This window comes from Castor canadensis, chromosome 4 (assembly GCF_047511655.1).
Source record: "Castor canadensis chromosome 4, mCasCan1.hap1v2, whole genome shotgun sequence".
NCBI classification, from domain to species: Eukaryota; Metazoa; Chordata; class Mammalia; order Rodentia; family Castoridae; genus Castor; species Castor canadensis.
The window spans coordinates 117,441,774-117,460,376 of NC_133389.1; the positions used below are offsets into that span (position 1 = coordinate 117,441,774).

At 33.8% G+C, this 18,603-nt stretch overlaps 1 long non-coding RNA gene across 1 annotated transcript in view; it reads right to left on the reverse strand.

The window, feature by feature from the left end:
• Positions 1-217: 217 nt before the first annotated feature.
• LOC141422379 (uncharacterized) overlaps positions 218-18,603 on the reverse strand; it is a 36,383-nt gene continuing 17,997 nt past the window's right edge. Inside the window, exons 2-5 of the long non-coding RNA XR_012446925.1 lie at positions 13,523-13,633; positions 11,214-11,240; positions 7,593-7,625; positions 218-294 (exon numbers count right to left, since the gene is read on the reverse strand). This is a non-coding gene — a long non-coding RNA (uncharacterized lncRNA). The remainder of the gene's footprint in view (positions 295-7,592; positions 7,626-11,213; positions 11,241-13,522; positions 13,634-18,603) is intronic.

Here is an 18,603-nt window from a genome sequence, read left to right on the forward strand (position 1 = left end):
AAGTCTAGGCTCCCTGTTAGTAGAAAGGAAGGGATCACAGCAGGGAAGTTATATCTCAGGCTTCTCACATTCCTGCTCTATCTTAGCAAAGCTTTACAAAGCCTTTTCTGGCAGCTCATTAGTAGGTGCACTGATGCATAAGAGACAGTCATTAGAAGTGTTTTTCAACATTGGCTTTTGATCAGGTGACTAGCAGCATCTTGAAGACATTTACTTACATTGTTTTCCATAAGAGATTCTGTTGCTATGTTGAGAATGACATACATAAAAATGTTGAAAACTGGCTTGACCTTTCTATGACAAAAAGGGAGAAGAAAGAGAACTCCATCAGTTCCCTGAATCTTGCCTTTATACTGTCAACTATGACGTAATAGATGCCAGGATTATCCCCTCCATAAATGCTCACTTTTAGCTTTAATAATCTAAGCCAAATTCAAACCTATAATTTGATTTAGGGTTATGACAAGGGGACACTAGTATGAGCAAATACAAATAAAATACCATAAGCTTTATAGTCTCTTTTAAGGCTAATTTTCTCACTATAAAGGCTGACTTTCCAAATAAGGACAAAATTCATCATACACAGCCTAATAAAGGATTGTAAAGAGTTAGCAGACCAAATTTGATGGCTGATTAATCTCCAATAAGAGGTTCTATTGTAAAAAAAAAATGGTTAAAGTGACAGGACTAATTTTTTTATAATAAAAGCATAAGACACATGGAGAAAGCACACCTGTCAAATCAACACCCATAATAAAATAATTAATTTGCCATTCCTTTATGAGCCATTCCTTTATGAGTGTTCTGTTTATAAAGTAAAACAGGTTTTTATGATTAATTGTACTTTTTCCCAGTAAAGTTTCTTTTCATTGATTATTATTATTGACCACCACCATTTTCTCCCCTTTCAACCAAAACATTGACTTTGTCAGGCCTTAGTTTGATGAGAATTTTTATTTCATCAGTTCACATAGCCACTGGTTCCTTGAGAACAGAAGAAAATCTTGTTGCACACATATGCTGACATGCAACTCAAAAGGATGGGAAGGCTTCTTTGTCAAATTTTACTGAAACAAAGTGCATCAGCTTAATCAGGTCTGTTCTTGGCAATGTAGGAGCATGACATGCCAATTACATAAACTTTCAACAAAGTAAAGACTCCTGCTGACTAATTCAGTGTTGATTGTTTTCCGCTACTTCGCTTTGAGTGCTTGTTAAGATTTAAGAAAAAAAAAAAAAAAAGAAAGAAAGAAGGGATGGAAAGGGGGTAAAAATTGCAGGAATTCTCTCCTTCCGTCAAACACTCTTATGATTGCCAGCAATTAGTTAAGCTTCTTGGCGGTAAAATGACAAGATGGAACTTGACCAAATACAATGTGTAGAGCTCACAGGCATCTGCCCCAGTTGAAAGACATTACAATGTTTGTTAACCTTACGGGTCATTCCTGATTCACTTCTGCAGACAGAAAACAAGATTTATATAACACAGATCAATACTGCCCTAAGACTTTCGCCATTGAGGATGCTAGATTGAGGCACTTCTCTTTATCAGTTTACCATGACACTAATGTATTTTGCCTGTTTTGCCTGGGCAGTGATGAATCTGTTGGCAAGAGAAAACAAATAAGTTTTGTTGTTGAGAGACATGTTGTCCATGATTTGTCTCAGTAGACATGCCAACTTGCTGGCCAATTCATTTCCTATTTAATTTAAGTGGCATATCTGTCTTCCCCTTTCAGGTATGTCTTTTGTCTACTGCACAACCACGCTGGCAGTGCTCTGAGAGAGTTCTCACTAGATCTCTGCAAGTAGATTGACACAACAGAGGCAGGAAACAAATCTTTTATAATTTCCAGAAGAATCTCTTTGAAACACAGAAACACTATTTAAACCATTGTCTAGCATGTAAGTTCATTTAGAAAATGTTTAGCAGTGTTTCAAAACTCTTTCATGACCAGGATGTTTCTTTCAAATTATAAAAACATAGCAATTGTGCCTTTAAAAATCAGAGCTTGCTTCCTAAATGTAGAAACATTGTGTTTACTCTGTGAGACCATACACAGAATTATATGTGGTATTATTTGAAAATACTTTATTACAATATGTGACCAGAAGCTACTTCCTCATTTCTTCATTATCTTAATTAATTTTACTTACTTTTTAGATATTACATGCTATTTAGGAGAGCAATAACACTGAAGATAATTTATTTTAAACACAACGCTTACAATGTTTTAATTTAAATGAAGCTTCTTTTAAAAGGAGGGCACACACCCTATCTGCAAGTACCTGTGACATTTTAAATTAGATATTAATAGAAAAGCCAAGGAAGAAATGTCTACATTTCAAATCACGACAAAACTGACATGCTAGGAAAATGTGTCGAGTGTTGAAACCATGACATAGGAACTCCTCAGGCTCTGACAGGTTTTAAGCAATGGAACAGTTAACGTAGCATGGCATAGTCCACAAATGTGCCAGCTAAATCTCTGTGTCAGAACACATTAATTATAGCAGTCAGTTTACCTTCCTCCTTCATAACATTTTTGATTAAAATTTCACACATTACAATGATATGTGTCTTTTCTACAAGCTGTGAAATTTACTCAGCCATCAATGGGTTTGAATTTTATTCCTAAGAAGCTTATAGTACATAAAAAGTTGACTTATGATCCCTGAGTAGTGAAATCAAGACAGTTTCTTTTGGATAGACTTAGAATTTTATACCAGCAATGATGTCGCAGAGCACAACATTCATTAGTAATATTGTACCCCCCAAAGCAATAACTTCTCTCTTAATATGTTGCCTCAAAATTTATAACTGCAAGGCTTAATTAAGCTGTACATTATGGTTTGAAAGGTATAGTCAATGTAATGAATCCCTGAAGATGAAAAATAATAAAAGATAATCAAAACATTTATCTATTTAATGGATTTATATTGTTGTGTTGTAAATGTTACTTAACAGATGTGCAAATATTAATAAAATAATGCAATGATAATTGTGAACACATTCACATCATCACTATCTAAATTGACATGTGATTCTTCCTCATGTTAACTCTTATGACTCGAGAAATAAGTGTATTATTTTATTTTAGAGGCAATTATTTTCAAGGGTGAAGTACTATAGTTTTAGGTTCTATACTTGTCTAATTGGTTACATAACACAGGATTATTCTACACTTAAAAGTTAAGAACTTGATAAAATAACCCTGAACCAAGATTTCTTCAGCATTCCATCATTCATCAAGTCAAAAAATTTCATCTACATAAATCATGTTCTGGAATTTTACTTCTTGAAAGATTTTGTTTTTAATGGCTATTTATAAACGTAGAATTAGTGTGCATGTATGTGTATATATATATATATATATTTACACATATACTTTTGCCACCCCCACCTACACAGAAAACTATATGAATTTCACAGTGCACTGGAACTGCCAAACATTATCAATCATTAATATTTTCCACTTAATACAATAAATAAAGGCTTGAGGCTCAAGTGGTAGAGTGATACCCTGAGAAGCCTGAGGCCCTGAGCTCAATCCTCAGTACTGCCAAAACAAAAAATAAACGAAACACCAAACATTTTCTTATTAAACAAATTTATGATTAATTTTTAAGCTTAACTTCCAAACACAGTATTTCTTATTTTTTATTGACTTAAAAGTCACAGGGATTGGAATGTTGGCTCATTCATTCTGAGACCTTCCTCTCAGACACATATGTTCCCAATCTTCTCATCATACAGAGAATACACCTTTTGATAAAGGAGTTAATTTGAGCTACTTGATTCCCTTAAATTTTAACAATGGCTTTACATAATAAAAAAAACCCTATTTTTAAAATGAATTTCTTTAAAGGGAGAATGAGTATAAATTGTTTGGAAGTGGTGTGAATTATAATAGTCAAATTTAGAAAAAACAATGAACTTTTGGTTAAATTATAGGTCATTAACTATGAACTCTCCTGAATTCCAAGTTGTAAATGTAAATATCTTTTAGCATACATGACTAACATGTGGAGTTATTATTTGGGAACTTCAACTGGTCACACCCCTCCCAAATACCTTGTAGAACTGTAGCATTTCTAGCAGTGATAATCTGCTGTAACATTTCCCTACAGAATTAGGAATGAAAAATGCTTAGACTTCCTTCCTTCTCTTCAAGGCTCCACTGAAGAAGTCCTCTTCCATTGAAAGCATTCCATAGTTAAGCTACTCCAAGAAGGCTATTATAGTTAACTTATAATTTATGTATTACAATTTAATCTCATTTTTTAATTTTCTTAACCTTGATCAAGATCACCTGCTACTGACTATTTTCCATAAACTGGAGACGAAGCAGTAGGCTGTCTCTCAGTCTTCCCTTCCTAAAATTATCTAATTCTACCCTTGCTGAGCACTGATGGTTCATGCCTTTAATCCTAGCTACTTGGGAGGTTGAGATTAGGAGAACTGCAGATCAAGCCACTCTTGGCAAAAATTTAGTGAAACCCAATCAATAACCTGTTGCCCATGTCAGCCAACAAGTGGGTGCAGTGGTGTGTGGCTGTCATCCCAAACTATACAGGAGGCTGAGATCAGGAGAATCACAGTTCCAATCAGCCTGGGCAAAAAATATTTGTAAAATCCCACCTCAAAGGAAAAAATCTGAGTGTGGTAGCACCTGCTTGTCATCCCCACTATGGAAGGGGGTGTAAAATGGGAATAACCAGGGAAGAAGGGCCAAAGGCGTAGCTCGAGCCATGGAGCACCAATCTAGCAAGTGCTGAAGCTCTGAGTTCAAATCCCAATACCACCTTCCCCCAAATCCCCACAAAATTTGTTTTTATATACTTCAGTCGTTTCTAGTTCCTTTGTATATATAGTAATCAATTTTCCACATCTAACTTAATATGAAGATCTCAAATGTTAAAATAATCCCAAATTCAGGACTCCAATGTGTCAAATTTGCCATGAGAATGCTAAATTAAATAGATCAACATGTAGTTACAATAGTAACACAAATATGCAAACAAATTATCATTATATTCAACTTACATGTTCTTTCCAAAGAGAATAGCTATCTAGTAGCCAGTGTCTATTAAGAATGATAGATGTCGCTATAAACAGAGGTCACCCTAGAACTTTTACCAAGCAAACTACGGAAGATCAAGAAAAATGTAAGTGATATTCTTTCCCAAGACAGTACAATTGAATGTCATTGATATGGGATGGGAGAAGGAAGTCGAACATCAGAAGCCCTTTCTCTTCTTGTGGAGACAGTACTATAAAGGTATCATTTCCTCACTCTGTTTACTGTACCAAGATTATTTGGAAGAGACATATCCTTCTCCACTGGTAATTTTGGTTTTCCTTTCTTGGGATAGATGATTATTCTCGGATTATCCTCATGGAGTTTGCCATGGCCTGATATACAAGGTCCTATTCAAAGATACCCTTAATTCTTCTTCCTACTTGTCTTGACCTGGAAGTTTGGATAATGTTACTCAGATCCCCAGTGTTAGATGCTCTAAGGACAAAGAGAAGAAAGTTTGGTCTAATAGAATTTCAGGAGACTTCACTGGTTCTTTGTCTTTCTCATTAAACTGGTGGCAGTCTCAATTCATCTAGAGATTAAGGTATTTTTAAAATTTAATGTGAATCAGAATCACTTAGGAAGCTTCTTTAAAACATGTATTATTGAGCACCTAAGTCCTGGGCTTTAGCTGCAATAGGTTTGCTGTGTGACTGAAGAATTTTCACTTTTAATAAGCTCTTAGGTGATGCTAATGCTTGTGGTCTGAATAACACACTTTGAGAGTTACTCGTATAAGCTATGCCTAAACAGCCAAATTCTAGAAGAGATAAATCTATCAGGGCTCCATGGAAAACCAAAAAATGTGGTGAATGAGGTGAGTTCATCTCTTCCCCTCTCACTTGGTCTTAACCTGTCCTTAGAAAACCATGTGGCCTCTAGGAGTTCAGAATTTGTCTTCCTTGTGGATTCATTTTTGTATGCAAAGACCAGTATAGATGAGAATCTAGTATTACCTAACATTATTTTCTCCTTTAGTTACCTCCCTTTGTCTGGTTTTGTGTCATGCCTCTACTTTCTGTGGAAACCACAGTGGAATGTACAACTCAGAAACATTATCTTCCATGTAGCACAGGACCACATATAGTTTTAGTTTTCAAAATACTTCAAGTGGACAAGTAAGCACCAGAGTCATATCTATTTCTTTCATTTTTTCCACAGATATTTATTAAACTCTTCCTGGATTTGAATAAATCTGCCATGTAAAATAGATACAAAGATCATTTGGAGTCATTAAAAAATCATATTTTTAGTGGAGAAATTTGAACAATTTTATATGTACCACTCTATTATTAAGACATTTTTGCATGTGTTATTGAAAATGATACTCAAAACATCCCTGCGAGGTAAGGATTGATTTAAATAATTACTGAGATTTGTGTGTTTTGATTTAGTTCTAACAAATAGACTCTAAGACAAGGATTTGAATGCAAATAATTTATTTGGAAAGTCATCTAGGAAGTACTGTGAGGTAGTAGAAAAAGGAGACAGAGACTGGAGGGAAAGCCAATAATTTTCTTTAAAAAAATACATTAATGAGTAGTAAAATACATTAATGACTAATACATTCATGTATTAATTAATACATCTCACTCTCAAATCCACAATCTACATATTAATTGCTCAAGATGATAATACTTTATCAAGGAGACAACTGTGTGCTGTATCACATACATACTGTATTTTACCACGAGATTTTTAACATTTCTTAAATATTCCAATAATATTGTTTTTGAAAATTAACAATAGTTTTTCCCTGCCAATTTTTGCATCAAAGCTGACCAAGATGCTCTGGTGCCGGAATTTTATACAAAATCTAATTAAACAAAGTTCACTGGATGAGGTTAGGCTGTTTCCTGAATGCACATTACTTGCTGCTCTGCCTGGAAGAGCTCTCCGCCTTGTTTTCAGCTGGCTTTTCCTCCTGGCTGGCCCTTGATCACTCTTAATGATCCCCAGTTGTATCAGTTCCTTCCCTGCTTTAACCCCAATTGGCCTGGCCTCACATCTCTGCCGCATCATGAGGACAAATGAAGCCAAGCTGACCAGCACCTCCTTAATGGAGCCCCAGATAATAAGTGGTAATAGACATTTAAGTAATTTCTTTTGCTTTTCTAGATATGCTAAGAAAATTAATAATTTGTGTACATTTAAAAAAATTTTTGGAGTAAAAGATAATGCTGCGTCTGTCAATCTAGGTGTTACATTATCACCATTCCCCACCCCCCTTACCCACTTCATTATTTAAAGATGTTTAAAAACCTTGCAACATACAGCAGTGTCTATGGCTGAAAGGTTGCAAAAATCTGTTCAGATGTCCAATGTCCCGATAACCTACTTATATCTAAAACTGACCTTTTCCTAGGATACTTATTTATGAAATTCCTGAGCATATTAAGAATAGACCATATTATTTTATGTTAAAATATAGAGTAAGAACATATTATACAATCAACTGCTAGACATGAAGATTGGCAGGGAGGTAATCTTGTCATACTTGACTCTCACCTCGTTAGCAGAAATGAATCAGCACTATTCATCCTGTAGGCAAATACAATGAAGGAACAAATGTAAACTTAGCTGAAGACTAGGATGTTACATGCTGTTGAGAAACTATTAATCAATAAATAGGCACTATGCAGACACACCTTGATGTTATACATTTAGTTAATGTCAATCAACTACCTAACTTTGTTCAACTTACTAGTTTATACTTTCACCACACACATTCTCCAATACAGGCTCTTATTAAGAATTGTTGCTGTTTATGAGCCCAATTATTTTTCTTAAAACGGTAATAGAAAGGAAACATGGGCATAACTGTCACTTTCCCTAACTGAGGTGATGGTTTTGATTTGCCAATAGCCTCATAAACAATATAATCATCAACCCCCCAAAATCTGTCTCTTCATGATTCACTTTAGCCACAGTATTAAAATGTATTATAGAGAAAGCAGAGATGATAGACATTTGGTTATGTATTATCCATTAAGTTTTCTGAGAATTTGTGTCATCATGAATAAGCAAAACAAAGATAATAAGCAAAACTTATTTTCCAGAGTTTGCCTGACAGAAACTTTCTGAAAGCATAAATGTGTAAGAATATACACAAATACCTATAGTGTACAATTTCATTAGACTGGTTAATACTGTGTTCCAAGTTATATCTTTCTTTGAAAAAACCTAAGGGATATCCACCTGTTCCACCTTGCTATAACACACTGATTTTGTGAATCACTCTAAATTAATTTTTGTTCCTTCAACTTAAGTGGAATATATATAAAATTATTAAATAATGTTATTTAATATGAATTTCTTCATTCCACTGACTTTCCTACAGAAACAAGATTTTACTTCATGTACTTAGGCTACAAAGTCAATTTTGCACTTTGATATATATGCCATGAAACTCCCTTGAGAATTGAGCTGAAGTTACCAAGAACAGAATTACACTTGAAGTTTCCATATAACTGACTGGAAGGAAATCTGCCTATAATCTTATGCTTGTGAGATCACAATTGACTTGTTTGTGAAAGATTATTCTGTCAATACTGACTTCTGCAACAGAGAAATGTGAGTGGGTTTTTGGTACTAACCTTGGTTAGTAGCACCAAGGTAGCTTTGCATGTAGCCCCTGAGATTATATATTTCTGCCCACTTAAATCAGATTTACAATGTAAAGCACTTTAGGTCTTTGAAATGCAAAGGACTATGAAAATGTAAGATTTATTCATTCACCATAAGCTGATGAAGGCCAGTGTCTGAACCTGACTTGCTGAAAGGGCTTTTGCTGCAAATGGTTCAGAGTGCTCTTCATTCAGGTCTGCTGGGGACAATGTGTCCAAAGTAAATACCCCAAAGGCCTTCCTTCTGCTAAGTTCACCACCTGAATTATCCTATCTCTATGAAGGATTAATTTTCTAAATGCCTATGAATTTCAAACTAGAAATTGCATGGTACAGATTAATAAAGAGTTTAGCTGTAGGGCAATCAGTTGTACTTTTTCTAATCAAGCTCAATATACCCAAAGTACTCTTTTAAGATTCTAATATTGTTCACCGAATGTATTTGAAGTCACATGGGCATGTCATCGCACAAATGGCTTTATCAGAAAAACAAATCTGAATTAATACAATCTGAGATTCTCATTGCCAAAATGTTTGTAAAGAACCCATGATGAACGAGAACCAGCAGCATTTTTGCTGAAAGCTCAAAGTAAATTTGAACCACTCTCTTCCTCTGAACACATCAGTGGTGTTCTGAAAAAGGTATCTTCACTTTTGGTTTCAAATTTACTTAAAACGACATCCTTAACAATTTACAGAGAATATAATTAACATGTTTGCTTCCCCTTCTCTTTCTTCCAACTTTTCTCTTCCTTCTGCTTCACTTACTTTCTCTTATAATCTCAGATGCAAAGCTAAATATCTCCAATAACGACACACTATCATCTTCCCTCCGTTCAAGTCTGACACTTGTTTTGTTTTCTGTTGCCCCTAACTTTCTTTCTTTCATCCCTTCTTCTCAATAGTCATGACTCTAATAGGAAAGTACATTTTTGAGAGTCCTTCAAAGGATTGTTTGGGGAATATTGTGATTTTTACATTTATGTAGTATCTATTACAGCTAGGTCTTGGTTTTTGCTTTTCTGGATTTTATGTGCCTGTTTTGTTTTGTTTTTTTCATTCATACCTAAATTTTATGGGCCATTGCTTTTGATTGCAGCAATGTGCTCTACACATTTAATCTCTCCCTTTTGATATGATCCTAGATTTCTTCTGGCTAATACCCCCGCTGTTGAAATAAGCACCATTGCAGATATGCTGTTGTGAATCTAAGTGAGAATTTGTTTGGAGGTGGAATTATGGGGTTATGTGGTACAGATATTTGTATAATACATTTTACATGTAATAAATAGCATATTACTATGTGTAAAGTATTGTTACTTTGTGGTTTTTTTCCTCTACTAGTAGCAATACTCTACCTGCATTTTCTAGTTTATTTCCTATCCTTCTGTTTTAAATTTACAGAAGTTCTTTATTGAGTGTAGGATAGAATGCACTCCCCATTTCATATTTTTGTACTTTTTACTCTGATCAAAATGCTACTTTTAACATAGGCATATAAGTTTCAAGAATAAAATACTTGGTTGACTACTCTTTCTTTCAGGATATTTGTAAATTTTGCTCTGTTTTTTTATATACTACGACTTGGGTCTGCTGCCCTTCCAATCTTTTCAACGTAGAGGCTTCCCTTCTAACACTGACCAATTACTTCTTTTCAGACTCTGTTAGCAATTAAAGAACAAATATTCATAGGTAAAAGATTAATTTGTCAGAAAATGAAATCAAGTGGCGTGACTATTAGCAGCTGCTAGTTTGAAACCCTATAAAGTATCTCCCTGTATGTTGTTGGATACTTTCCTGTTTATATTTTAAAATTAATTTTTTGGAAATAGGATTTTTTATTGGCATATATTAATTATGCTGTGTTTAATTATGATGGTTTCATACATGCATACAATGTACTTTCACTTTAATTACATTCATCAATAGGCACCTAGAATGATTCCATAACTTAGCTATTGTGAACAGTGTTGTGATAAACATGGGTGTGCAGATATCTTTATTGCATGCTAAATTCTAAAAAATGTTACCTGAGATTGTATTTTAAAGACTGGGAGCAAACAGATGGTGATAACAAGCACAGTTTCATAAAATGACATTATACATGATTGAGAAGAAAATTTTCCTTTTGAATTCTTACAATTGCTTCCAAAATGTATGAAAATATCCTAGTTTTATGGAATTCGTGGCTTTTAATTGAGGTGTTTTGTGTTCTTAATGACTTTAAAAAAACCTTCAAATTCATAAGGACATGAAGTATAGATTTGTAACAGTGAAGCTAGGTGTTAGATTCCCCCTTTCATTACCATAGGTGTCATAGGGCAACATAATGTGGTTAGTAAGCAGGCTTTCCCTCAAACTCGAAGAATTCCATCATTACCCACCTATGAAGGATGGAGGAAGGTGAGGAGGGTCTGTGAGTATAAGATTGGCTTTGATCCCTTCAAACACCATGTCATAGACCTCTCTTGTGACAAATAATATATATGTGCAAGGAAGTTACCTATGATGATGGGTGTAATCCATAATCCTAAAATTCAACAAAGAAAATAGGTCCACAGATTAGTGACCTTGCATTATTAGCTATGTGTTCTCATGAATTGTACAACCAGCTATAGATATAGAAGGAAAAGTATCCTGCTGAACTGCAATCCTGCTTCAGTCACAACTCAACTGTAGAAATTAACCAGGCAAACTATATACCAACAAGCATAAAAGAGGGAGGAAAATACAAGAAATTAGGGTCTGCTAATTCTCAAAACTTGCAGTTCATGAATATGACATTGATTAGTAGCAAGTCCAGTTCTTAAAATATAATATCACTTGTAGCTTTTGAGTCTCTGGTTTACTTAAATTGATTATTAATTCTGGATTCAATGTTATTGATGAATTATGTATGAAAACTCTGTAAGAAAGAATATATTTTCTTAATAACAATATAAAACTATTAATATATAAATTTGTATTATTCACAACTCTGTAGAGTGCTTAAGAAACTACAAAGAAACAATGCAAACGTTATAATTTTATAATGATACTTTACACATGTTATAAATATAACATAAAAATTATATTGCTGTCAATATCCTCTCTTTTTCTGATAAAAGAAATTGAACTAAATTATATATTATAAATCACAATAAGAACACATCTTTATAAAATTAATGTTGAACAATATAGGATATATTCTAGAAGACAGTGATATAATAAATTCTGAGTATAATTGTACCTTTAATAAACTCCACTTTATTACTGTGACTTAGTGTTATTTAAAGATCAAAGTATATTACAGGGTATATTTTTCAAATTTTCAGAGGTACAGTTGGCATATTGACTTATTAAAAGGCATTTGGGGAGTTCTTTCAATATCTTATGTCACCATTGATGGGATTATATAGGAAATGAGAATCCTGATAATCCTAGGTAAAATCTGGTTAAACAAGCCAGGTGCCAGTGGCTCATGTCTAAAACCCTAGCTACTTAGTAAGTTGAAATCAGAGGGATGGTAGTTTGAGGTTAACTTCGGCAAAATGTTAGCAAGATCTCATCTCAGCCAGTAGCTGGGGCATAGTGGTGTGCACTTATAATCCCAAACTACATGGGAGGCTAAGATTGGGAGGATCATGGTTATAGGCTAGCCCTAGGGAAAAAAGTTTGCAGTGGAAAAAGCTGGGCATGATGGTGCACTTCTGGCATACCAGAAACAATGGAAAGCTTAAAATACCATTGTGGTCCAGGCTGTTCTGCAAAAAAGGGAGACCCTGTCTCCAAAATAATCAGAGGGGCAGAAAAAAAAGGCCTAGAGGCGTGGCTCAAGCAGTAAACCTCCTGCCTAGGAAGAAGGAATTCCTGAGCTCAAATCCTAGTACTGGGAAGGGGGAGAAAGGACTGGTTAAGCCATGTTATATAACCATTTGTTTAAGACAAAAACAGTGATTTTTACTTCAAATAGTTCAATATAACAATTTTGGTTTTGAAAAGCCTCTTAAATATTTACAATATGTTGTACATATATGGATGAATGGGTATTGTTATTTGATTTGAATTTTTATGAAATTATCTAAAAAGTTATAATTTGTGGGTTTTCTAAGCTTTCCTGGAATACCACAGCATTCTCACTATTGCTACTAAATTCAAAGTATTCATGCACATAGCACAATTGGTATAAGTTGATAGCTATATAGAAAATATTTCATTATTTTATTTTGTCCATATAGCTGATTAGTATATAAGTTTATCTAGGGAGGTAATGTAAAACAGTGTAAACACAAGAAAGTGGAGAAAATAAGAGTAGATGATTTTCAAAGAGGGATGTTTTTCAGGAGGCTTAGTACTGTTCTCCTTCAAATGCTTTTCTTTGTTTGTTTGTTGCTTTTGAGGCTCAGAGGTTTGAGGCAAGATAGATCATGAAATTGAGGTGTGAAAATTCAAATAGCAGATAATTAGTTTAGTTAGACTGTTAACATGAACATAATGGATTTTCAGCTTTTTTCTCTTTTTTTATACTCTGACTTCAGGCAATTATATACCAGCACTTCTTGAACAAGTTATTGTACATGATTTCACAAAATGAAATGCTTGCATACTTAAGCCCAATCTAATTAATTCAATTTATTGAAATTGTTTATTCATCCTAAATCCAGTTGAGCCTACTATGACCATCATTGAGCTCATTCATATAGTATTATCATTGATATTGAAGTAATTAATCTTTTTCTCCCATTGGTTATAGAAGAAAAATTGCATATTGAACAATGTGTAATTTAAAAACACTAACTTTACCAAAGATAGATTATATTTATTGATTCTTACCTGCATGTCTCTGAAATGTAATCTATATTTGGATCTTGAATTTTATATGAATGCTTCAAATTTCTTTTTAACATCTTATGATTGACCTTTTATTTTCTTTACCTTAACACACTGGAAAAATAAAAAACAGAAACTGAGTAAAACACTTCATATTTTTTAAAAGGGATTATTTCTTCCTATTATAAAAATAGCATTTAAACTTTTCTAGTTCATCATAATGGACTCTTTTATTCCCAAGAATCACTCTACCTTAACTTTTCTTTTGCATTTTTGAATTATAAAACATTTCCCTATTCAAATCAGTTTGTATCCCACTTCCATTAGTGAGTATGAAACAGATGCCCTGAGATTCTAGAATTTGTGGGAGTCACAAATATAATAGTCCTGCTATTGCAATAACTGACATACTCCTCCTAAGCAGTATACCAGCCTCTAGTTCTCAGAGTGTTTGCACCAATAAACAAGACACAAAAGAAAAGCTGGAACTAGCCAAAAGATACATGTGCAATCCTTGAGGAAGAGACGAACATGGCCACCTCCAACCAGAACAACCACTACCTTATGAGGGTGTAACTTTTTGTTGGCTTGAACCCTCAACAAATCTCAGCATATTCCAAGCTACACAAAAAATGTAACCCACTAGAATTGGTTTCTTTTCCTCGGCATACAAATATAGCTGGCCACAATTTTATATAGTCTCAGTATTCTTAACTGTTTTGTAGTATGATTAGAGGTCCTGGATGAATTCTGTTTTTCACTTCAAAAGGTGGTGAAGGCCTGGAAGAGGAGGGATACAACAGGAAGGGAGAAAATGTTTGTAAAAAACAATGCAAAGGAGCAATTATAGGACTTGGTGACTAACCAAGCTAATGTAAGAGGTGAAAATAAAAGGAAATATTAGAGATGACTCCAGATTTCTACTGCTCAAATGTGCTTAAAATCTATTGCTTCTCTTCAGCATTTGCTACTGAATACTTAAATCTGTACTAAGCAAATTAAACTTTTGCAGGATAACTGAAAAATGCATTATCACTGACTTTTTTAAAGAAAGTTTATAAATTTTACTTGGCCTAGGTTGAATTTGAAGTCATGGTGTTAACACTTGGCTGAGATGTCCAGCAGACAGAGGTAAAATTCAAAAGTATGTGGTCAACCACTTCAGAGTTATAAGGGAACAGATGCAACAAGACATTCAATGAGACACAGTGCCAAAGTTCACTATCACTTTTGGGGCTGTTCATTATCTATTTCAAGGTTTCTCCTTCAATTAATTTCATATCAATGACTAACATATTACCAAGATTTCTTTTGTTAAAAGCAGATTTTTAGGAAAAATAAACTATCCCTAAATACTTGACTTACATGAAAACCTTTGCCCATTCTCAGATTCTCAAAAGCCAGGAAAGACACAATTTGGGAGAGTGTTGATAGTGACAAATTCAGTTATCTCAAAGACATATACAGGCTGCCCAGGTCTTGCAATCTATTACCACATAGCATAATACTGTCTACATTGACTGGGCCAGAAATACTTCATTTCACTAGATCAGAATCTTATAGGACAGCCTTGTCATTTTAATTTGTCACTCTTTGTCTCCTGTATCTCATTGAAGTCTCATCTCTTCAGCCAAGTGCCATAGGCTACTTCTCTCAGAAAAAAAAAAAAATCCTATCACACTGAATAGAAAAAGGAAAGTCACTAAGAGAAAGTTTGTGTCTAAAGCCTGTACTAGAGATTCCATTCCCACAGGCATAGCAGGTGGTATAAATACAATCTAAACTGAGACAGAAAAAATGAATTGTTGCTTCTATTCCGTCTCCAGTGTCTCTGGGAATGTTATGTCTGCTTCTTCTACACAGCAATTGATTTGGTATCCCTTATCATCCACAGAGCAAAAGGGAAATGGTGGGGGGAAGAAAATAGAGTATAGAAGGGCTGATGTCTGATATGTGGTCTGAGCCTGAAAGAAATATAGCAATTTTGAATTAATAAGGACTGAAAGCTACCTGTTTCAGAAATTCTTCCTGTTGACATAGAAAATAGGTCACTTTTTAAAAATCAAACTTCCACCCTGCATCAAAAAGTGATGTACAAATATGAGAAACTTTTATTATTGTATTTTTATCTTCTTCAAAACTTTACTAGACATTTGTGGCATTTAATAAACAGAATGCAAATGCCTTAGTACATTCTATTTTGGTATATTTCTCCATTCCCCTTTATTTAAAATTAATTAAAGAATTTTTGTTTCTGATTAATAGTGCCTCACTTTCTCTTTTTTTTAGTCTTTGGAAGAGCAATTATGGATACCAGGTGAGATTTCTGTGATTCTTTAAGAAGCATCAATTGGTTTCACTCTTAGGAAGCTATGATAGAATGGTCTATGTTCTCTAACTGTTTAATATATTTCCTTTCATTATAATTCTTTGCTTCTATTAGGGTTTATTTAAAGGCATTTTTTGCCTTTATAAGATAGGAGTTTCATTTATGACAGCATTTGCTATTTTTCTCTGTGTTGGTGATGATCACAGAATGAATACATACTCCTCTGTTCCAGTAAGCTTTCTTTTTCTTGTCTTCCTTTATGCAGTTCACTGTTTGACCAGCAAACTTCTATACTCAACAAAGCAAAAAGACTTGCAAGAAACACCTGGGAATTTGGCAAAGGCTTAAAATCTCTGATTGGCCCTCTTCTTTAAGAATAAAATAATAAAATTAAAATTAATAAAACTAATAAGAAAAGGAATTCTAAATTTAAATTCTCCATAGAAAACCTTTGTGACAGTCCTGCTTTTCGTCATCCCCCACTGAAAAATTCTTATATGGAACTATAAAAGTGAATCAAGTTAACGTGAAGTAAAGAGACTCTATGTTTGCATGAACATCCATTACATTTTTATAAACTATTAATGAAAATTTAAACTATAATTTAAGAACTAAATATAGTATTAGAGTGGTATGTATTTATTTGCTTAAATGCCTTTCATATCTATGTAACTTGTTTAAAACTACCTGCTTTTAGAAGTCAAAGGCCTCATATGTTTGACAAGTTCTGCTTGCCCTCAGGTGCAGCTAAGGTAAATTAAAGGGGCTTTTCTGTGATGCTCTGATATTAAAACTAAAAGTGTGTAGATTAACTCAGAGAGAAAAGAAGCAAAATAGAGCTGCATATTGAAGACCAGCAAGCCAGATTTAATTTCAGTATCAATCAAGACAGGCAAAATGTCTTTGTTTTCAGCACTTGTTCTTGTTTCTTCCCATTGTCTCAGTCTGCTTCTTCCAGAAGCATTGCTGAGGCCTCTTCTAATTTGCAAGCTAAAAATATTGCAAGAGAAAGTTCTATTATAGCATTTTTTTACCCTTCAAAAAAGTAAAATCCAAAACACATTGAATATTCAATATACATGTGCACAGGTGGACATAAAACAAATGTTTCTTGGTAAAGATAGCTTTACATCTGTGTGTTCACCTGTTCAAAGAGCCACAGAAGCAGCAGGAAAAAATAGTGTTAGCTATGTTTCTAAAAATGATGAAATCAATAGGTTGTGGCCATAAAGCAGTTTGAAAAGCAAAACATAAAATTTTAAATTTCTAATAATTAAATTTGACTGTTCATATTATTCACTTATCAAGTGAATCTGTTCATTTGAAAACAAAGATATGAACAAAGTGCATCATACAATGTAAGGAATAAAGCAAATTGAGTAATCATCAAGATATTCTGGATCATAAAAGACTAGACTGAAGGACTTAGGTTTTTTCATTGATATATTTTACATTTGTTTAAATAAATGCTACTAGTGATAATATTATTTTTAAGTTTTTAACAGATTTATTGAGATAAATGGTTTACATACAGTTTTACTCACCTATTATAAATGTACAATTAGATAATGTTAACATATTTTCATAAAGATGTACAAGCCTCACAATAATCAAGTTTTAGCACATTTCTGCTAACACAAGTTTCCTTGTGCCCATTGATAGACTGCTCTCTGTCAAACCAAATCTAATTTTTGTGCCTGTAACTAGACTTTTTAAAAGATATTTCAAATATCAGAAGCATAGAACAAACAGTTTTTGTGTCTTGCTCCTTTCTTAGAGTATAATTTTGGGTTTGGTTTTAGTTTGGGTTATTTATTTATTTATTTTTGTGTGTGGTACTGAGGATTGAACTCAGAGCCTCACAAGGCAAGCCTTCTACCATCTAAGCTACATTCCCAGTCCTTTTGACTTTTGTTTGTTTTTCCAAAAGGAACTTGTGCTTTTGCCCAGGGTTAACTTCAAACAAGATCCTCCTACCTCTGCCACTGAGTAGCTGAAATTACAGGTAAGTATCACCATTCCCAGCTTGTTTTGAGAAAGGATCCTATTGACTTTTGCTTGAGATGACCTCAAAACTGTAATACTCTTGTTTTTGCCCCCCCCAGTAGCTGACATTACAGATCTGTGGCACCACTCTTGGCCCCAAGCATAATGTTTTTGTCATTCATTTATCAATATTTCATTACTTTCAATTGCTAACTAGTATTGCATTGTAAAGATATACCACCTTTTTTTTAAATCCATTTACTAGTTATGGATCTTTGGATTATTTCTACACTTTGGTTGCTATAAATAATGTTGTCATGAATACTAATGTATATATTATTTTGTATGAATACATTTTACTTTCTCTTGTATCCATTCCTAGGGCAAGAACATCTGGGTCATATGGTAATTTTAAGTTTACCTTTCTAAGAGACTACCAAATGCTTTCTAACGTACCTGGAACATTTACATGCCCATCAGCAATCTGTAAGAATTACAGTTTCTTCATATTTTGCCACAAGTTGGTACCATCTGTCTCTTTTGATCAGTCACTTGCATTGTGTATTGTTTCTTACTGTAATTGTACTCTGCTTTTATTTCTCTACTGACTGAAAATGTTGAGCATATTTTGATTCATATTTTGTCTTCATATTCATATTTTGTCTTTGGTGCGCTGCTGTCTTCTGACTTTTAAAAATGGGGTTATATGTATTCTTTCAATTGGCTTGTAGGAGTTCTTTATATATTCTGGATATAATTCCTCTATTAG